Genomic DNA, 19745 nt, shown 5'->3' on the forward strand with positions numbered 1-19745 from the left:
GTTATTGTTCATCTTTTTTGTTTGCATGCGAATTGCTTCTACTATATACCATAATTTTATAAGCTTCTTAAGGCTTGCGAATTTTTAATAAATCAGGAGTTTGCAAATAGAACAGGTTTACTTAAGTAGCCTCTTCTGTGGCCAATGGTTTGGCTACTGACATATGCTGCCTTCACTTTGATGTCAGTTTGTGTTTGTTGGACTTTTGATTGGTTTTATGCTATCGAACTGATCAGTCTCTCCTCCAGTTTTACGAATCGTATTTTTATATGCTATAGTATATCATGCAAAGACTTGTGCCGAGCTTCAGGAATTGAAGATTTTCGCCATTGTTGTCCCTCCACATATGTATGATTGCTCTTTCTATAATCTTTCCATATACACTTCTAGGCTTTTGGACCTCCAGCCATATGGGAGAGCTTTTGCTTGCCTGTGTAGAATCTGGGGATATTGGTGAGCTGGGTCTGAGCAAAGATTGGTTAGACAAGTCCAACTCAATGACTCAGCTGAAACAATATAAAGCTCATCTCAAAGGTCTCTGGATTTGGATCTATAGCTGCTAAAATAGAAGAGTCTGTTGCAAAGCATGATTAACTTGCATTCTCCTGAATGAAGGCTATAATTTGTGATATCACCAGCCAAACTGTGATGGAGTTTCCAACTCAAGCTTTCCTTGGTGCTCAGTCTTCCTCCTCCGGGACATGCATGCTCGAGATGCCTGCTGAAATCTGGTTCATTCAATCATGTCACATGAATGGCTAAGATGGACTACACAATTTTTGATTTTTCAGGCTTCAGAGATGAAAGTATATTATTAATATTTATTTTTTGATGAAAAAGTGAAATTCATCAGTATTACAATTATTCAGCTTCAAGTATTTATGGATGCATCATCCAAGATTTAAATTTAGAATTTTTGATTACTAAGCAGAGTGGTGCGACTACTGGGTGACCCCTCATTTACAAGATGGAAGAATTATCCACCCATTGTTTGAAATATGTTAATGCTATGTAATATATTATCTAGAGAGAATATTTATAATAGATACATCTTGGATTCTATTCCAAAGTTATAATTGCATTCTTGGAAAATCCGGCCAATCAATGTTTTAAGTGCATATTATGACAAAGGAGAGACAAATAAATTGAATCTTTTGGTTCATTTGACCTCGAGGACGAGAGGGAGAGGAGAGAGTTCTCAAAGATGGAAATGACGCACATCAAAGAGGATTCGAGGAAAAGGATAATAAAGGCAAAAATATTTTATGTCATCTCATTTGGTTTGGCATATCCTTAGGCTAGATGGATGCAATAGACAAGTCTTGACTCCATATGATGTAAATTGCTTATGCCAAACAAGTCATAATCCAATGAACAAAAAGCAAAATTCCATCTATTTAAGTTAATAAACCTTACTTGATCATGATTCATTCTGTAGGCATCATTTTATAATTTAATGATCGACAACCTACTAACATCAATCCTCCACTACTTTCCATCTTCAATCGTTATCACATTTTCAATGCATGGAAGATTTTTTTCCCCCGTCTGTTCTTGTGGAAGTAATATATTGACAACCAATATAACCAATCTCTCTTTATCCTGAGGTTGATGTATCTAGTGACAAGACATCCTTCATAATTATGTTATTTATGCATGACAAGGTACATAATACTTGTCCTAAAATGATTGAGAGACCAATTCTTCAAGTAACATAACTAAATTGAGCGGCAAGCTGCTCCCCTGAGGGAAGGTATGACAAAATGGGTACCTTCTCCGAGACAATTTTGCAATTAGACAAGCTTAGCAGTCTATTCAACCTTGCAACAATGTCTACCTAAGGGGATGGGAATCAGAATCATCTGCATCCTCTTCTTATTTGGATAGCCCTAGGCTTGTGAACTTGAGCAGGGACTCCTGGGAGCATATGCCTCCACCTTCAGGATCGGCTCATCTCTTAGGCCTAAAGTCCCAGCCTCTAAATGCATTTATTATAGTAAGTTCCAAAATTAGCGTCCGAATGCATTAAGGCCCTTTTTCATTTGGGAGCTTCAAATGCTACGTATCTTTATAGCTATAAATGTATCGAGACCCTCAAATATATTTATGTTGGAACATATATCTTACTTAAAAAAAATTATTGTCCATTTTTTTATTTATGCATTGAGGCTCCCAAATGCATTTATGTTAGGACCTTTAAGTTCACCTTAGGCCTCCAAATGCATATGGCCGCTTCTGTCCACTTCTAACCATCAAAAGCTTTTTATTTCCCCAACACCCATATGAGAAAAACTAGAGTGCTCTCAAAAGTGCTAACCAGCCAACTTTAGCACCAGAGGTACCTTCTCTCGATGTTTGATAGCAAATGAGATGTCAGCTATGGTGTGATTCATGGTTCATGTAATTGCCCCACAAAAGGACTGACACTCGGCCTCGATCACCCACTTGAATGTACTAACATTGGATTGCTGAGCTCCAAGGTGGGAGCTTGATCTTGTCATGATAGTGGGCATTGATTTATTGGCCTTGCCTACCACCATACCAGCTTCTTTTATTGCCCAAATGAGCGTGGGAAGATGAGATTCTACTGCTTCTTTTGATGGGATAATGATTTCAATTCAATGGTGGTGGGAGGAGAAGCTAGAAAATGATGGGTGACATATCACTTCGCAGTTGCATATAAGAAACTTATTAGTGGGCTAGGGAGGGGAAGAAGGAGAGATGGGTTCAGAAAGTGTGGGCTCTAAGATAAAAAGGTGCTTGTGTTGAGAGAGAAAGGTCCAAGGAGATAGTTAAAAAAAAAAAAAGAACTCATAGTGGATGGATGGTTTGATGGTTGATTAGTAAATTAATGAGTTGAAAAGATAACTATGAGGCACTTCCCAGTATAATAAATATAAAAATCTTGATATTATCATCTCGATCACTATAAGTTGATAAAACTAGAGATATTGGCCAATGCTGTGTACTCATATTAGTTGATATTTTTAGTTATTTTTTATTTTTTAAATAAAATTTTAATTAATTAATCTCAAAATTAATATTTAAATATAATTTTTAATTTTAGATCTACTATATCTATCAAGAATTTGATATCTTAGTCTGAAAATATTAGTTGGGATTTTGAAAATTATTACTTTTCTCTAAATTTTTCCACATATCATATTGGCCAAGATAAAATCTCGGTTCATCTTATAGTCTCGACTACTCATTGAGATAATTGATGCTGAGAAAATTGATATATTGAGATTAAAAAATTAGTTGAATATTTGTAGCATTGAAAGCTATTATATAAGTTATAAGCTAGAATCTTTAAGCTAAGATAGAAATACAAGCTATGGACCTATTCCCTAGACGTAATCCCGTCACAATTGTAAAAGGATAATTAATATATGCATTTCCTTTTTTTGTGCTGTATTCAATTTTCTTTTATTCTCCCTCTTTGCGAACTTTGTCCAGATAAACACCAAAAAATGTACATTAAAGAAGTTAATTTTGTTTTGAAGAGTTGAAGATGTACATAATATGCTTGAGAGGCATGGAAATGTGCAACCACACCAGTGATTTTACGTAAAAGATATGTTTTTGAGGGAAGAACGTTAATTTTATATCACATCATAGAATTATTGACAGATGTCAGTGAATTAACACTAAGTCTTTTTTGGTTGTTGAGAAACTAAAAATAACTAAACTTTGAAGATTTTTTTTTATAGAAAACTTTCAAAGATGTCTTATCTATGATCAAAAGGAAAAAAAATCATATAAAAAAATAAAAACAAGGTACCATATTTATGTTAAGTGGATTTGCTTGTTTTTTTTTTTTTGCACAACAAATGATTAAAGCACAGTATAGCAAAAGAGGAAAGAAGGACAATTTTCAATGAACTTTGTCATAATCCAAACCAATTTTCCAATGACAATGGATTTCTTATTGCAAACCAATTAAATAAAATTCTTAATTTTCTTCCCTTTACCTTTCTTTCTTTTATTTTCTTCATCCATTAGATTTCTATTTTCTTTCGTTTTCATGTTAAACAGAAATAATCCTAGAAGAGTGAGAAGTAGGGGATGGTGAGAAATTGGAAGTTGCAGCCAAGAACTTGATCCAAGAATAATAATCTTTTCAGTTTATCCTTTATATTTCTTTTACTTTCCTTTTACTTAAGAAGTACCTAACTTCCTTTCTTATTTTGCTTGATAGTATGTGACTGCATTCATGGAGGTCTAGCTCTAATTTTTGCAAGAAGTTTGTTTTGGACATAATTATATGGAGACGACATTATACGGCAGTTTAGGATCCACAAATATCAGGAAACATTTTGTTTGATAAAAGAATTATATCAAACTCTCATGAAATGGCTGTGATGATACTTATGCCTAACTCCTTTGTTAAAGAAAACCAGGGGGAAACCATTCTGAAGGAGACATGATTGAGGTGCAGTCATTCCAAGAAAAAGTATTCATGTCACTGATATTGTTTGTCATAAATGGAGGCCCCATGGTCAAATTGAGCAATTAACAACATACTTTTATGGTGTTGTTGATGTTCCTTAGGTATTCTTTTTTTGTTTTGTGGTGGCTCAACATGATTTTGACCAGAGCGCATCCTACATTAGAGAGAATTTTTTGAGAAAAAATTACATGTAGATTAGACTAGTTGACAATGGCCCTTGCTAGGTTCGCCGATGCATTTTCTAGGGTCAATTTACTACTTTGGCGCACTTAATAAGCGTTCACATTACAAGTCGTTTTACTTTCTAGAATGTCCTAACTATATTGTTCAATTAAGATACTAGAGAACTAGACATGAGATTGATAATACTATATAATAAGCTTGTTGCGAAACAATTATAAGTTATTTGTTAGGGTTTGAGGTATGCTTTGATGTAATCCTTGGAGATCTTGCCGCCTCCAAAAGAGCACGGGCTTCTAATGTAATTTCTGCAAGATAGAATAGCCTCAATATGCTTAAAATGATGACAAATCTGCGGTGAATATGATCGGAAGTTTCAAGAAATAAAAATCTAATAAAAGGATGAAAATGGAAGAGCATGAAAAATTAGAGAGGGAATTTGCTGGAAAAAAAAATTAGAGAAAGAATTGTCTTTCGCGTGTGAATACAAAATGTGCTAGTATATGTTCAAATAGGCTTCAAAAAAATCATTAGTTGGTGTAGCATTGTATATGGTGCTTGAAATAGGTGTTGAAGCATGTTAATGGAATATAAATTTAGGGAAAGAAATACGACATCGAAGAATATTTAAAATATATGGTTCTTGAGGGTGAGCCTTGGCACAACAATAATATTGCGTCGTTAACAAAGAGTGCCGGACTAGGCCTTTACAACCCATCTCCCACTCGTTGAGTCATTGTCATGAGAACCAAACCCTATCCAGTCAAAAGTAAAGTTGGTGTTTGGAAATCTGGATGTATGGTTTTCAACTGACAACCTATCCTATATTTCTTTCGGGGCAACCATTCACCTCTCTGTCTCTCTCTTGCCCTTCCCTACATCCCCCCACCTAAAAAAGAAGATTTCATAAACCTAGTGAGGTTAAAGCAAAAGGAGGACAAGGATTGAGTGTGTTGCAAGGGGAGGTAAGCAGGCAAGAACTAGTGTTGGATATATATGAGGGAGGGTGCTATCTTGCATGTTCATTGATTCATTATTTATTAGTGAAAAAGATGTTCATATTAGGTGACTCTATGTTAGTTTTAGGAAAATAGGGAGGCATGATAATCAAAAATTTCCAAAATGAAGGTGAGGATTTTGTCTTGAGGAAAAGTTTTCCTTAAAATATTATTTCTAAATAAACAAATACTAGGGTGTATTAACTTAGTCCCACTTAAAGATCATGTCATGCTTTATCACATGGATAATAACCAAAATACTCCTAAAAATAATTTTGACGCAACACCAGTTCTTCAGTAAGCAAACGTGCGTAATACTTATCCAACGGTGTATTCGCATCAAATGGCAAGCTTTGCATCGCATTAGATCGAAAATGATGCTAATGCACATAGTATGTATTGAAATATGCAATCATACAAGCCCACCTTTGTTTTCTTTCTTTTTTGAAGGGCAAACTAGGGGCAAGCACCAATTAAAATCTTTCTATGGAATGAGAGAAATGTAATAAAAATAGAAAAAAACTCTGGATGTCTTATGCTAAACCTAAGGGGGGAAGTTCTGATGAAAACAAAAGAAGAACATATTAGTTAGACCCTCATGCATAGTAGAATATTACAAGTTCCAAATGTGAGCTTCCTAAACAAATCACTGGAAGCTAGTATCTTAGGATGGCTGATGAGCATGTGAGGATGCATTAGCTTGGGATTGTGAGCCATTTTCTTCTTTATTGAAATAGCAATTGCCTAATAGCCTAGACTTTCCTCCTTTTCTTGGTAAGTGATGCTTTTATCCACAATGCACTAAAACTAGTTGATATTTTGCAAAATTACCATAGAAAATCTTACCCTTTGCTAAAATTTTGTGATTATTTTTCTTGCTGGTGTTTTCAGCATACTCTCTTAATTGTATTCTCTTAAACATCCCTAACTTTAAGTAGAACCCTCTTACCCCTCAAATAGTATAAACAGAATGAGTTTCCTGGGCCACCTCTTGTTTGATCTTTAAAATATGTATTTTGCAGTTTACTTAAATCGAATGGATCATCCCAAAAAAAAGGTAAATTGTTGCACACCCTGTTACTAATTTCATTTTCTCAATCTCTGCTTATTGAGGCATCTTTTGAGGGTGTTCTTGGTGAGAAACTTATCATTGACATATTACATAAAAGATAAGGAGTTGCAGACAAATCATCCGGCTACAACACGCTTTTGCAATAGTATTAAACTAGACCACCATAAATATAGAAATTTATAAGACAATTTATGATAGAAGATGGGTCAAAAAAGACTGCAATATATTTTGATGCAATAATGCATTGTATAAATTGATAACATCCAACAACAAATAAGAGTTATGAGAATGGGTCAAAGAACAACATTTAGTTATTGCATACAAAGTGATTTTACCTAAATGCAAGAAAAAAACTTAATAAATATCATACTTTTGATAATAAACATGAAACACATTTCAAATATTCCATGCATGGCCTAACAACCAATAAGATTTAAATTGCATACTTCCAATATTAATTCTAACCATCAACTATTAAATACGTCTCTCAATCTATGTGTAATTATGTATAGAATAACAATACCATTATAATAAAATTAAGATTACTAATAAAATACAAAATTGCAAAAGCTAATCTGGGAGGGGGTAAGGGGCATTTGCTTGCCATGGGCAAGGCAACCCCCTACTTTGGGGAAATGCAGGACTTTTTTTTGGGTTCTAGTGGAGCAAAAGATATTTGGTGGTCACTTGTCAACAAATTGTTTGCATGGTGGCTTTTGTCCTTCCCCACTCGTTCTCTCTCCAAGTCTAAACCAAGAGAGAGAAAGACTCCTTCTACTTTGCCCCCCCCCCCCCCCCCCCCCCCCCCCCCCCCTCTCTCTCTCTCTCTCTCTCTCTGCAGAAGTGGCCCTAAGAGTGGGAAAAAGGAGTTCTTTTTTTTTTTGTTTTTGTTTTGGGGAGGGCTGGGGGTTTTCTGAATCTTTTTTAAAGGGTTTTTGGATCGGCGGATGCACGTGTGTGCAGCTGGAGAGGGTGAGTTCTGGGCGTCTTCTCGGATTAATTTAATACTTTCTTGGAATGGATTAGAATAAAAAGGATTCTGATGTCACCCACTTCTTCGCCTTTGTTCCGTTTGAGATCTTTTTTAATGAGAATAATGTGAAGCCCAGTTAGTTTTGCTAAAATTGGGATTCCTCTGATATAAAAAGGTTTGGTCTTTGATGCTTTTTTTTTTTTTTTTGATTTGTTTGGTGTTAATTGGATTGCTTTGAGCGCAAGAGATGGGATGGCTGTTCTTCTCTTCCTGACACGTTGTTTGCACGAAATTTTGCTTCGAGATTCTTGGATTTTAAGAGATTGGGAATTGTTTATTGTTGTTCTCTCTCTATGAGGGGAAGTTGTGGCACTGGGATCGTTTGGGGATCCGAGTTTGTTTTGTTCTGCTGAATTCTTAGGTATTTTGATATGGGACATCGATTCTCGAGCCTGTCGTCTTTCTTTGGCCGATCATGTTGCTTCTTCTTTGTCGAGGAATGGCTTTCTATGCCCTTATTCACATCTTTCTCTTCTTCAATTCTTGTGGCGTGGTTAGCTGAGAGTTTGCTTTAGGTTCTGTTTTCTTAAATGTAGGAAAGAATTAATTTTGTTTATTTATTTTGTTCTGGAAGGGGGAAAAATGGTTTCTGATTTTTTTAACTAAAAAGTATGGAATCTTTGAATTGCTCTGCTGTAAAGGGATGGTTGTCCGAGCTTTTCTTGACATGTTGGGACACTTTTTTCCCTTGCTCCCCATAATACAGTAGCATTTCTTTTTCTCTTGACGTTCTAATGGTTTTGGTATACGGCTTTATTCTTTAGTTGGATACTTGAAATGAGATGTTAAATTCATGTTGTGGGGAAGATGCCTTTTCTTGAGAAATATACGTTTTTCTTTTCTTTCTGATTACTTGTTCTACTTATTTAATTTTTGAACATGAATCCTAATTCATCATAGACAGAGTCAAGATATTCTTTTTTTTTCTTCAATATTGTCAAAAGATTAGTGAAGGATTCAGATAGTTTTTCTTTCTCAGTTCATTTTGTGTTATAAGATTTGGTTAAGCATAGATATTTGATATTTCTCATCTTATAGTATCTATTTTGCTTTTTAAATTTGGTTTTTAGGATCGTTGCACATATTGTGTTGAAGGGTTTGCTCTTGCCAAACATTTTTCCCCTCTAATGTGATCAACATAAGATGATTTTGGGACTCATTTGTTTTTTGCTTAACAAAATTCTGTATGTTTACTTATGACATGCAAGCCTATATCTTTTCCTTTTCCTAATAAAAATCTGAACTGCTACATGGTTGCATATGTTCTTTCTGAATTTGGCTGCGCTAACATGGAAAGTGGGAGATCTGGCATCTTTTCCCATTCTTTTATTATCTCCTTTAAATTTGAAACCATTTCTTCTGTAGGTAGAAAAGCATAGTTTGGAGAATATTAGAATTTTGGATTGTTTGACATGCTAATATGATAGCTGATTGTGACTAGTTTTCCCTGCTTTCTTCAACTGACAGATATTTCTTGTTTATCTTAATGACATAAATGCACGTTTGACATGTTACGAATGACTTTTTCTGGCATCCTGAATACATGTTGTCAAGGTTCGCTGTTTTTGTACCAAACCCCATACTGGCACTAATCCTATTATAGTGTCGGTACATGGTATGGTACGAGACAGTAAGGCATACCGAGTGTTGGTATGGTACAAGACTGCATACCGGTTTGGTACTGGTGTGATATGATATCGATCAGTACGGCAAACCTTGCATATTATTTTCTTGTCTTGTTGCTACATTCATGTGGAGGTGGGGTGATCCACTACCTGCTTTTCTGTGTATATAAGGAGGTTATTGACATGACAAAAAAAGCAGGTGCGGAGGATCCTGTGCTCGCATGTGGCCATTTTGACAAAATAATTACTTCATTTATAGATTGTGAATAATTGGTTGGATTTTTACTTTTTCACTTGACGGAGAAGTGTATATATCAGATGTTTAATCCCTATCTGCTTTTTAATACCATATGAAATATGATATGGGACAAATTTTGGAATGCAAATATTTACTTTTCACGATTAAAGATGGTTTTGAAACTAATATATATTTTTATGTTTTTAAAGTCACAGTCCATCTAAAAATGGAGTTAGTTTCTTGCTCCTTCTTTTAATAATTCATGAGCTGGATTTGCTTTGAATCATTTTCTTTTTTGCTATCTAGAGACAAAGAATCAGTCTCTGTTCTAATTTTAAAAAAATGTCTAACTTTTATTTTTTTATATGATTTTGGTCAAATTTGTTCATCATGGAAACACATTCCCTACTTCTTTGTAATTTTCAATCTTGTGAAATGGTATTTTTCTTTACAGTTGTAATTTACTGGATGCACTCCTTTGTTCCTCTTGCTGTTGTTTTTATAATATTGAATGCCAGAGGATTCTTTTCTCTTTTTCTCTCCTTTCCTTGAATCCTTCATTTGATTGTCTTTTTTTTTTTCAAGCTAAGGTCGTTGAGAATTGCTGCTTCAGAATATATGTTTTAAATTTCTTTATGGGAATACTTGGTTGCCTTCTGCTTACTCAGATGGTCAAAATCCTAGAGCTTGAGTTGATGTTTTACTGAATTTTGTTGATCCCTATTTCCAGTTTTGAATGGTGGCGTATGTTTTCTTTCACATTCAGTTGAGCCAACCCTTTAGTTTATGCCAGTCCAAGAAATTTTTATGAAGTTTCATGTTTCTGAGTTTCATTGCTATTTTTGTAGGACTTGATTGACTGTAGCATTTTGAAGGAAATGGCAGCTTGTGGTGAAGCTAGGAAGAAGAGTGAACTGAGAGTTTTTGAAAGTTCAGATGAGCTGGCCACTGATTTCGCTGAGTACATTGCACAACTATCAGAGATTTCGGTGAGGGAGAGGGGATGCTTTACTATTGCTTTATCTGGAGGTTCTCTTATCAGCTTGATTGGGTAATTTCTTAAATAGATTTCTGTTACAAGTTTGTTTTATATGGATAAATGAAGTGCTATTTGCTTGATGAATTGCTTTGCCTAATCCTTTTATTTCTTAAAGCTTTTATAAGTAGCCATTTTGTCATAAAATGAGAAGGATTTCAAGCTTTACTTTTTGTGAAGCAGGAAACTCTGTGAGGCTCCTTACAACAGGACAGTTGATTGGGCAAAATGGTATATCTTCTGGGCTGATGAGCGTGCAGTGGCAAAGAATCATGGAGACAGTAACTACAAGCAAACAAAGGATGGTTTTCTTTCCAAGGTATATGAATCAATACCAATTCTCTGTTGCTTAATAGACAAACAAGTTGTAGAACTTTATGTTTCACTTGAGCATAATCATATTTGATGAGCATGAGTTTCTGCGAAAACTATTCCATTTAGGGGATGGTTGTTGTGTTAGAATATTTTAATGGAAAGTATTTCATTTTATAAAGTTTTAATTGGGACTCTCAACTATAGAGCATTTCAGTTTGCAAAATTCTGACCTTTTTCTAATCAGCACCAGTTGTTGTGGCAAAAGCATGGTTATCAATCTGGCCTCTTTTATTAGCTATACCTTTTCTTTTTGGGTAATATTGTAGCTATACCTGTAAGCATTAGTCTCTGCACTTTGGATGCTTGATTGTTCCACTGAAGTGTCTGAGAAGCATAGAAAGAAACGAAATGTATACATGCAAGTATTTTATACTCCTATTGGTAGATTTTTTTGTCTCTTCAGTTAGGTACTTCAATTTTTTTTTTTCATGTGGTTGACGAATTGTGCTTCTCTGAGGTGTTAAAGACACATATAATAGTCATGTTGTTGTGCTGAGATACCTGGACTTATGTGGAAGGGTTTGAAAAAAAAAGAGATAGGAGATCTACACCCAGATGGAAATTGTTAGGGAGGAATTTGGAAATGCTTGTGTTGACCAAGGATTTATCAGTGACGGAAATGACCAATGGTTTAAAAGATCAGTCTGTCCGTATCGTAGTACAAGCTTGCCTGATAAGCTGCGGACATCATGGTAACATGGATGTGCGCTTTTACTCTAAAGTTTCTAACTATTGTATCGGACATCACATCACGGTATATCTACTATGTACTTTTTTAGATTAACACCGCCTAGGGAGATTTGATAATGTGAATTTAGAATGTTACACTTCAGAGTCATGCATTACCTTCTGAGAAATGGCTGTTGATATCTTTTACATCCATCATGGTGATGTCCAACCTTGTAAATCTGTAAATATATCATACCCTGTTGCTTGGATTGGAAAGAAGCAGCATAAGATGGCTTCCTCCAGTATAGTTCATCAGAAGTTTCTTTTGGGTTGAAATTTTCTTTTTTTTTAGAACTTAGTAGTCATATTCTATGTATACTGTCTCAGAACCTCCTTTGAGCTCGTAACCTTTAGATGTGACACAATCCCTTGCGTGGTTGACTGCTTTTATGAAGCAATTAAGCCTCAACCAAGTTAAAATTGGGAAAAAAACCACTTGAAAATAGATAGGAAAATAATGGTCCCCCCCCCCCCCCCCCAAAAAAAAAACCAAGGAAAATAATAAAGTCGCCCAACCGTGACTCTTGAATCTTAATTATCTTTCTGCTAAACCTCCTGCTTCCATAGGCCGACACTATCCAAAAGAACATCCACTCTCAATTTTCATGAATTATATCTCCTTTCTCCTTTTAAAAGTCATGTATGCAGTTCCCTTCTATCCTGATATTTTCATTGGATTGCCAGTAAATATCAGCACATGCAAGCAAAAGCAGACGTTAGTAAATATATTGTAATAACAAGCCTTAGTTTATCAATTTTTTGGTTACTAACAATGATCTTAATGTGATTCCCTTTTCTTATTTAAGGTCATCACCCTGCAGAACAAATTCTCTATAAATCATTTTTCTCCATTAAGACCCTCTTGGCTCTCCTCTCTTTTGACATTTGTAGATGTAGTTTGAGGCACCTTCTCCCAGGTGCTGTCCCTTGAAGATGTGCAAATACATTCAAGTTAGATTGTTCGCTTCATTTTGTATTCTCATACTACTTCCACTTCCAGTTTTATTGTAATCTAACTCTCTCTCTCCCCCCCAGTTTTTAACAAATATCCACCTCAACATATACGACACCACATTTATCTTATGCTCATAGACTCTCGGCATGACTCGGTTTTTTCGGTTGATCTGTGCTGAACCAACCTCTATCGAGTGGAATAGTTCCACTTGGTCTTGTGCTGTACAAACATGCCATTGTCTCTTTGCAAGTTTATAATGCATTTCGTTGTGTTGTTTGCACAAATTTAATGATTTTCAAAATAAAGTTTCATATTTCATGGTGGGATTAGACATGGGGCTAACATTAGGCCCATATGGTTTTCGTTTAGTCATGGATGAAATAATGGCTAAGAAGAGATACAATTTTTGTATGTCGTTCGCAAAAGATATAATATTGATTTATAAGAATTGACAAAGTGAAATATTAAATTGAAATTTGCAGAAAAGCCTTAGAAGCCTGGTACGCCGTATCGGCCTGAACCAGGCGGTATGGGGCTCCGTACCGATTTGGTACTGGTACCCCCGTACGGATGGTGTACCGATATTCCGTACGTCAAAAAATTTTACATCGTGTCATACTGATACTGTGCTAGTGTGGCACCGGTATAGGGTTTGGTATCGAGACAACGAACCTTGCTTAGAAGGATTCGAAAAGTTAGTAGGTTGAAAATTGATAATGAGGAAAGCAAATTTGATGTAAATTGAAATGAAATCGAGAGTCTAATTAAAATTGATGGCAAAGAAATACAATAGCTTGATCACTTTCCATATTTATGCCTATTATTGCAAAGTATGGAGTGATCCAGGGAATTCTAGACCAACCCGAATTGGGTGGTTTAGTCCGTACGATGCCGTATGATGCTGGCCCAGGATTGTTTAGATGTTTGGGTTGGTTCATTTATAAAATCCTCCCTACCCCATTTATAAAATCCTTGTTCGGGTTGAAGTGTTGGATTTTTGACATTTGAGAGAGTTTGATGTCTCTCTTGCGCGCTCGCTTTCTCTCGCCCCTGTTTTGATGTCGACCAATGCCTCTCTCCTCTCTTCAATGTTTGTGCCTCTCTCCTCTCTTCAATGTTCGTGCCTCTCTTCCCTCTTCATGTCGTTAGGTAAGTCTCTCCCCCTCCCTTTATTTCTCCTCTTCTCTCTCTCTTTTTCGAAGGCTAGGGTTTCTTCTTGCTAAGCGATCGAGGAGGAGAAATCCCTCGGATTCTCTAATCCTTCGCGGTGGAGTGCTCGAAGACCTTGCCCTCCTTGAGTCTAGGGTATCTTTTGCACCCGTCACTGTTAAGCCTCCTCTCTCTCTCTTCCCCCCTCCTCCTTCCCTCCTCCCTCCCTCCATCCATCCCCACCTCTCCGTCTCCCTCCCTCTCTATCTTCTTTCCTCTCCTTCTCCATGTAACCCTCCCTCTCCCTGTTTTGGTATGCTTCGGCACAGTATGGTACAGACCTATACCGTATCGAAAGGGTTGCTGGTTGATAGGAGCCCCAGTACTGGTTCGGAGGTCCTTGGAGAATAGATGAATAGATAGCTAATAGAGTCAAGACTTTGGTAGATGATTGGAAGGTGCTCCATGGGTGTTTCATGACCAATGTGTGTCTTATGAACTTAAATGGAAAATTTGTTCCAGCATCTTAAATGTCTTGGCTGGAAATATTTTGTGAAACATAGTAAAACCTCTAGCTTTTAATGCTCGGTCAGTGCTTGGAACTAAAACAATGGCTTAAGCAAGCAAAATGGGCATAGTAGATATGAGAATGCTGAGATGGGTGTGTGGTAAAAACTAGGAAAGATTGAGAATGAGCGTATTGAAACAAATGTAGGAGCGATAGTGATTAAGGACAAGTAATGGGAAAGACTGCTGAAATAGTACAATTTTGTGGAGAAAAGATTTGAGGATGCCTTGGTTAGAGGTTCCTGTGTTTGTTCAAAACAAGGTTTTAAAAATCGTCCGAACTGGACAGAACTACCAAATTCATATTGAATCGAGGTTCTAACGGTTCTGTCTCTATCGATTCAAGGTTTTCTCATTGCTAATCGTACTGGAACTGGCGACTTAAGGCGAACTGCCCTTGAACTGGCTTTGAACTGAGCTGTTTGTGAGTGATACCCAGCAGTACATTTTGGGAGAGGGAAGAGCTCCCGAATGGCTCTTTTCTCCAGTTTTTGTTTCATGATGGAGGTTGTTTGGCAGCAGTATTTAGGACATTACATCAGCTCACTTGAACTTGAAAATCATGGGTTTGAGCTTCTAAAATTGATCTTCCCAAGGTGAGTCTCTTCTTTCCTCCATTTTCTTTTAAAAACACATAACTTATGCAAAAATAGCTAAATATATGGAAATCCTGTTAAAATTTTTGTTTAGAGAGAAGTTCTTTGAAGGATATATGCTCTAGAACGTGAATCCGGGTTTAGAAGTTAGGATTTTGGGGGGTTTTGAGGCTAACCCAATCTACACCCACATATCCAATCATCTAGGCCTTAAACCAACCTAGCTCATCATACACTATTTCCTGAGTTAGATATGGGCAAATATTTAATTAATTGTTGTAAATATATTAAAATATTGTAGTTTCAAAAAATACATGGTGTTAGATAATTATATGTTAATTTCTGAGACAGATGGTGCATTTTTTGAAATAAACACATCTTATTAACCTATATATTTATAAACTTCTTTAGTTGCACATGAATCCAGTAGTTTATTTGTAACTATTACTACGCCCCTTCTATATGGGCTTATGACTTCTAGTAATCTAATAACTTTTCAAATGCTGGTATGAATGTCTATATGTTATGTATGTAAATTGGATATTGTATGATATATTATTTTTTGTGATAAATATAAATGTTTCTAACTTCAACATGCACATGAAACCATAATTAGGATAGTTAACTTGATCAGCACCTTCTTCCTTGCAAAAACTATAGCATTTAGGCAAGAAAATATCATAGGTAACCCAAAACCAGAATTTGGAGGTCAAAAAATGCCATATCAAGGGTGTTTAAGGCATGCACGTGTGTACCCAACAGTTCCCTTCATTGGTTCCATCGTTGATTTGGCATGTACACCGTCTTTGTGGTTGGCAAATAAACATTCATAAAACCAACCCCAAATAGTTGGGATGATGCTTGATGTGTATTGTTGTGATTTGGAATATTTAGATTATGGCATTTTTTTCCTAAGCTAGTTTCCTATAACAAGGTTGTGTCCAACAAGAACTACCAGTTTTTTCAATATATTGCCTAAATGCACCATTGAATGTGATTTTGAAATATATTAGTCTATGCATGCAGTGAAACTGATGTAACTTGATGATGTCTTAATCTGTATTTTACCTTTTGTGTTTTATGGAAGCTACATATTTGGGTTTTACAGCTGGTCACTGCTAAGTATCTCAAAAAAAAAATTTAGCTAGAGATTGTATTAAAGTTCTGATGAAGAGCATTTTCAACTGTTGGACTCAGATAATTAAATCTTGAAAATTTTAAAAAAAGCAATTGAAAAATAAATACATGACATATATATAGTGCCTACTCTTTTAACATGTTAATTTCAGATGGATATCTGATAGGTTCAGTTGCTTGAGAGGTAGCTATAGTTCATGAAGCCTCAGAACTAATTTGTTTTGCAATTGAAATCAGAAATTGAAACCCTTTGATACCTTTTTCTGCCATATGGGTAGCCCCTCGGGTTTGCCTTATGCTTGACTATTAGAACCCGTCCAAAATTAAACTACATTGTTAAAGCCAATGGTTCTTGATTTGTACCACTTGTAAACCTCATCCAAAAATTAGCTGTAACAGATAGCCCACGGAATCTATACAGGAAGTGCAGCTTTGTAGAAATATTCTTGTAAGAGCTCGTCTTAATTTGCAGAATGGAAGTGACACCATAAGGACTCAAGGATGTTCTGAATGCTAGAGATTTTATGAGCAGAGCACGCACGTCTGTCACACACATGTTCTGTTCTTAAAATTCTTCTCCTTGTTACTCCCAACTCTTTACTTATGGTATATAGAACTTTGTTTGAATTTCAGCTCCTAAATCCAAGCAAGAGAAACTGAAGCTGTGGTTAATGAGCCAAGAATTTGCATGGTGCTTTTTTGCTGTATGCTTATATAGTGTTTATGCAGTGAGATATGGCATGTTAGAAATAAATGTTGGCCTTAGCATTCGTAAAACTGAAAATGTAGTTTCTGCTCGATAGAATATTGAACTATTTGTAGGACAAGTTATCAAAAAGGGACATCTCAGTTGTTATCGAAGTGAATATCCATATTGAAATAACATGGTACCATATGCCAGCATATGCAGTTCAGTGAAATATAACTATTTTGAGGGAAGGTATAAAAATATATGTCTAACATCTTCTTTGTTTCTGATAAGGTATGCCATATCGTACTGAACTGGATGGTATGAAACGTATTGTACCATACGAGTTAGGTACCAATATGTCGTATGGGGGGTGCACTGATACTTGGTATGCTGAACCAGCTCTAATATCGGATGTATTGATATAGTGATAGGGTGTCACCGATACAAGGCCCGGTACCCTAGATAGCATATCTTGGTTTCTGATGTTAATATTCTTATAGAAATAATATTGGGTACTACATGCCTGCATATGCATTACTATATAGCTATATGAGGCTGAGTGATGAGGACTTGCCATCTCAGCGACAGCAATCTTGGTTCACTTTTTTTTGTGGTTGTGCTGCATGGTCATTTGATAGAAAATGCTCTTCTCTAAGATTTGTTTTATGTAAAAACTAAGATTGCTGTAATTTTTTGAACTCCTAAAAACTGTAATATCTGTTTCACTATCTCTATTTTTTGCAAAAATATTATCTATAACATTTTCATCTGCATTTTTATTTTTACTGCACTAGCATGATTTTCTTAAGAACTTATAATATTCCCGACCTAAGAGGAATTTGTAAATCCAACTGATGGCATTTTTGAAGAAATTTGTTTTGACATATGACCATGAAGTTTCTCTTGCCGATCATTAGTTTCCACTCGATTCTAATCTTTCTGGACCATTTCATGCATGTGAATTACATTGCCAGGTGTCTATTCTCAAACAGCCATGTCTGCTCCATCAATGACAATGTGACTGTGGAGGATGCAGCAGGGGAGTATGAATTTGCTATTCGCCAGCTAGTGAAGATCCGCATCATAGGCGTTTCTGAGAGCAATGATTTGTCCCAAGTTTGATCTCATTCTTCTTGGCATGGGCGCTGATGGCCATTGTGGCTTCAACTGTTCCCCCACCATCCAGCCCTCGAGCAGAAAGAGGAGTGGGTCACCTACATCACCAACTCTCCCCAGCCCCCACCTGAGAGGATCACCTTCACAATCCCTGTGATCAAACTCAGCATCTAATGTTGCCGTGGTGGCTACAGGTGAAGACAAAGCCAGGGCAGTTCACCGTTCTGTTGCTGATGACATTGATGGCCTGGATGCCGTGTCATTGCCTGCCCGGATGATTCGGCCAGCCGATGGGAAATTGGTTTGGTTCTTGGATAAGGCAGGCTGCTTCAGTTCTTGATGCTGGTAACAATGGCTCTCAGCATGCTGAGTGAAGTAGGACCATCTTTTGCCATGTGTTAATGTATGTAGATGAGGGAATTGACAAGAATGTTAGTTTTGGCCTTTGGTTTTTTTGTTAATTTTCTGAGGGTAGTGGTGGTGGAGGGGCATTTTGTGTGTACTTGCTATATGATTGAGGGTGTTTAGTACAGAACATAATAAGTCAGTTTCAACACAAAACTTTTTGCCCTTTTTTGCAGCTGGGAAATGGTTTAGAAATGGAAACAGTGATTATTTAATGTAGAGATTTAGGGAGGAGGGTGTTGTGTTGTTGTTCATATGCTGCCTACCATCATGAAAATTGATTTCTGGAATTTAGCAGTGACCTTTCAATGTTCTTTTTCCAAATGTGAGTCCACCTTTAATTTCATCAAGTGATATAGATATGCGAACTTGTATTTTGTTGAGATAATTGAGTTGGCTTGTGCATCGTTTATCCTTTGATCGTTTCTCTTTTCCCCTATTTACATGATTGAACTCGGGTCTGGATGTATTTGATCTCACTGTTCATCGATTGTCATGGATTATTCACTCTTGGTTGATGGAAAAATTATAATCTTTAGGGATTAAATTTTGTGTTGTAATAGTGAATGAACTAAAGATGCTGTATGCATTTGTGATCTGCATTATCGTCATCCAGAGAAATTGCAGGTGATCCTTTCTTGAGAACTAGGACAGGATCAGAGAAATTCTCGGCTAGGGTGAGGGGGAGATGCAAACTCTGATATTTGGAAACCAACTCTCAAAAGCCCTAATCGAGATGAGCAAATTTTTTAAGTGAGATGACTGATGATTTGATTGTTTATTTGTCAGCATTAATGCCGACGAAAGAATTTGAAGATAATTCGAGACAAGAAGACTCGCTATCATCAAGATTACAAATGTTGAAATGACGAATGAACTTTTTTTAGTGAGTCTGGTTTTGAGAGTACGCTTGTCTATGCATGCATTTACGAGTAGGAGGAAGTTGGAGCAAGACATTTTTCATGTGAGGCTGGTATGAAGGGCTTCTCTCTCGATTTTTTTTTAGGATTTGTTTTGGTTAGTGGAAAGAATTTTTTCTCACTAAAATATTTATTTTGAAAAGATTTTTGAGAATATGATGCATGGAAAATAGTTTTAACATGTTTGGTTGATCATGAAAAAGTGGCACTTTATATAGTGGCTTATATTTGGTTGATCATCTAGTTTCTTAGAAAAGTTGCATTGAAATATTTATTATACCCTTAATAAAGAAACGACCTTATCCATAAATTTTGATGGCTTAAAGATACTTTTAGAGAGAAAAAGGATCTCAATTCTCAATCGGTGGAAAAGTAGCCTTCTCATATCCTCCATAGATTTTTCTTTCCCATGAAATATAAGAATCTTATTTATATGAGAATGCTATTTTTTCATCTCTTTTCTTTGAAAA

At 36.1% G+C, this 19745-nt stretch overlaps 1 pseudogene; it reads left to right on the top strand.

Annotated features, from left to right (window-relative positions):
* Positions 1-410: 410 nt before the first annotated feature.
* LOC103704206 lies at positions 411-18667 on the top strand (annotated as a pseudogene).
* The last annotated feature ends 1078 nt before the right edge of the window (positions 18668-19745 follow it).

Source organism: Phoenix dactylifera, chromosome 15 (genome assembly GCF_009389715.1).
Source record: "Phoenix dactylifera cultivar Barhee BC4 chromosome 15, palm_55x_up_171113_PBpolish2nd_filt_p, whole genome shotgun sequence".
Classification (NCBI taxonomy): domain Eukaryota; kingdom Viridiplantae; phylum Streptophyta; class Magnoliopsida; order Arecales; family Arecaceae; genus Phoenix; species Phoenix dactylifera.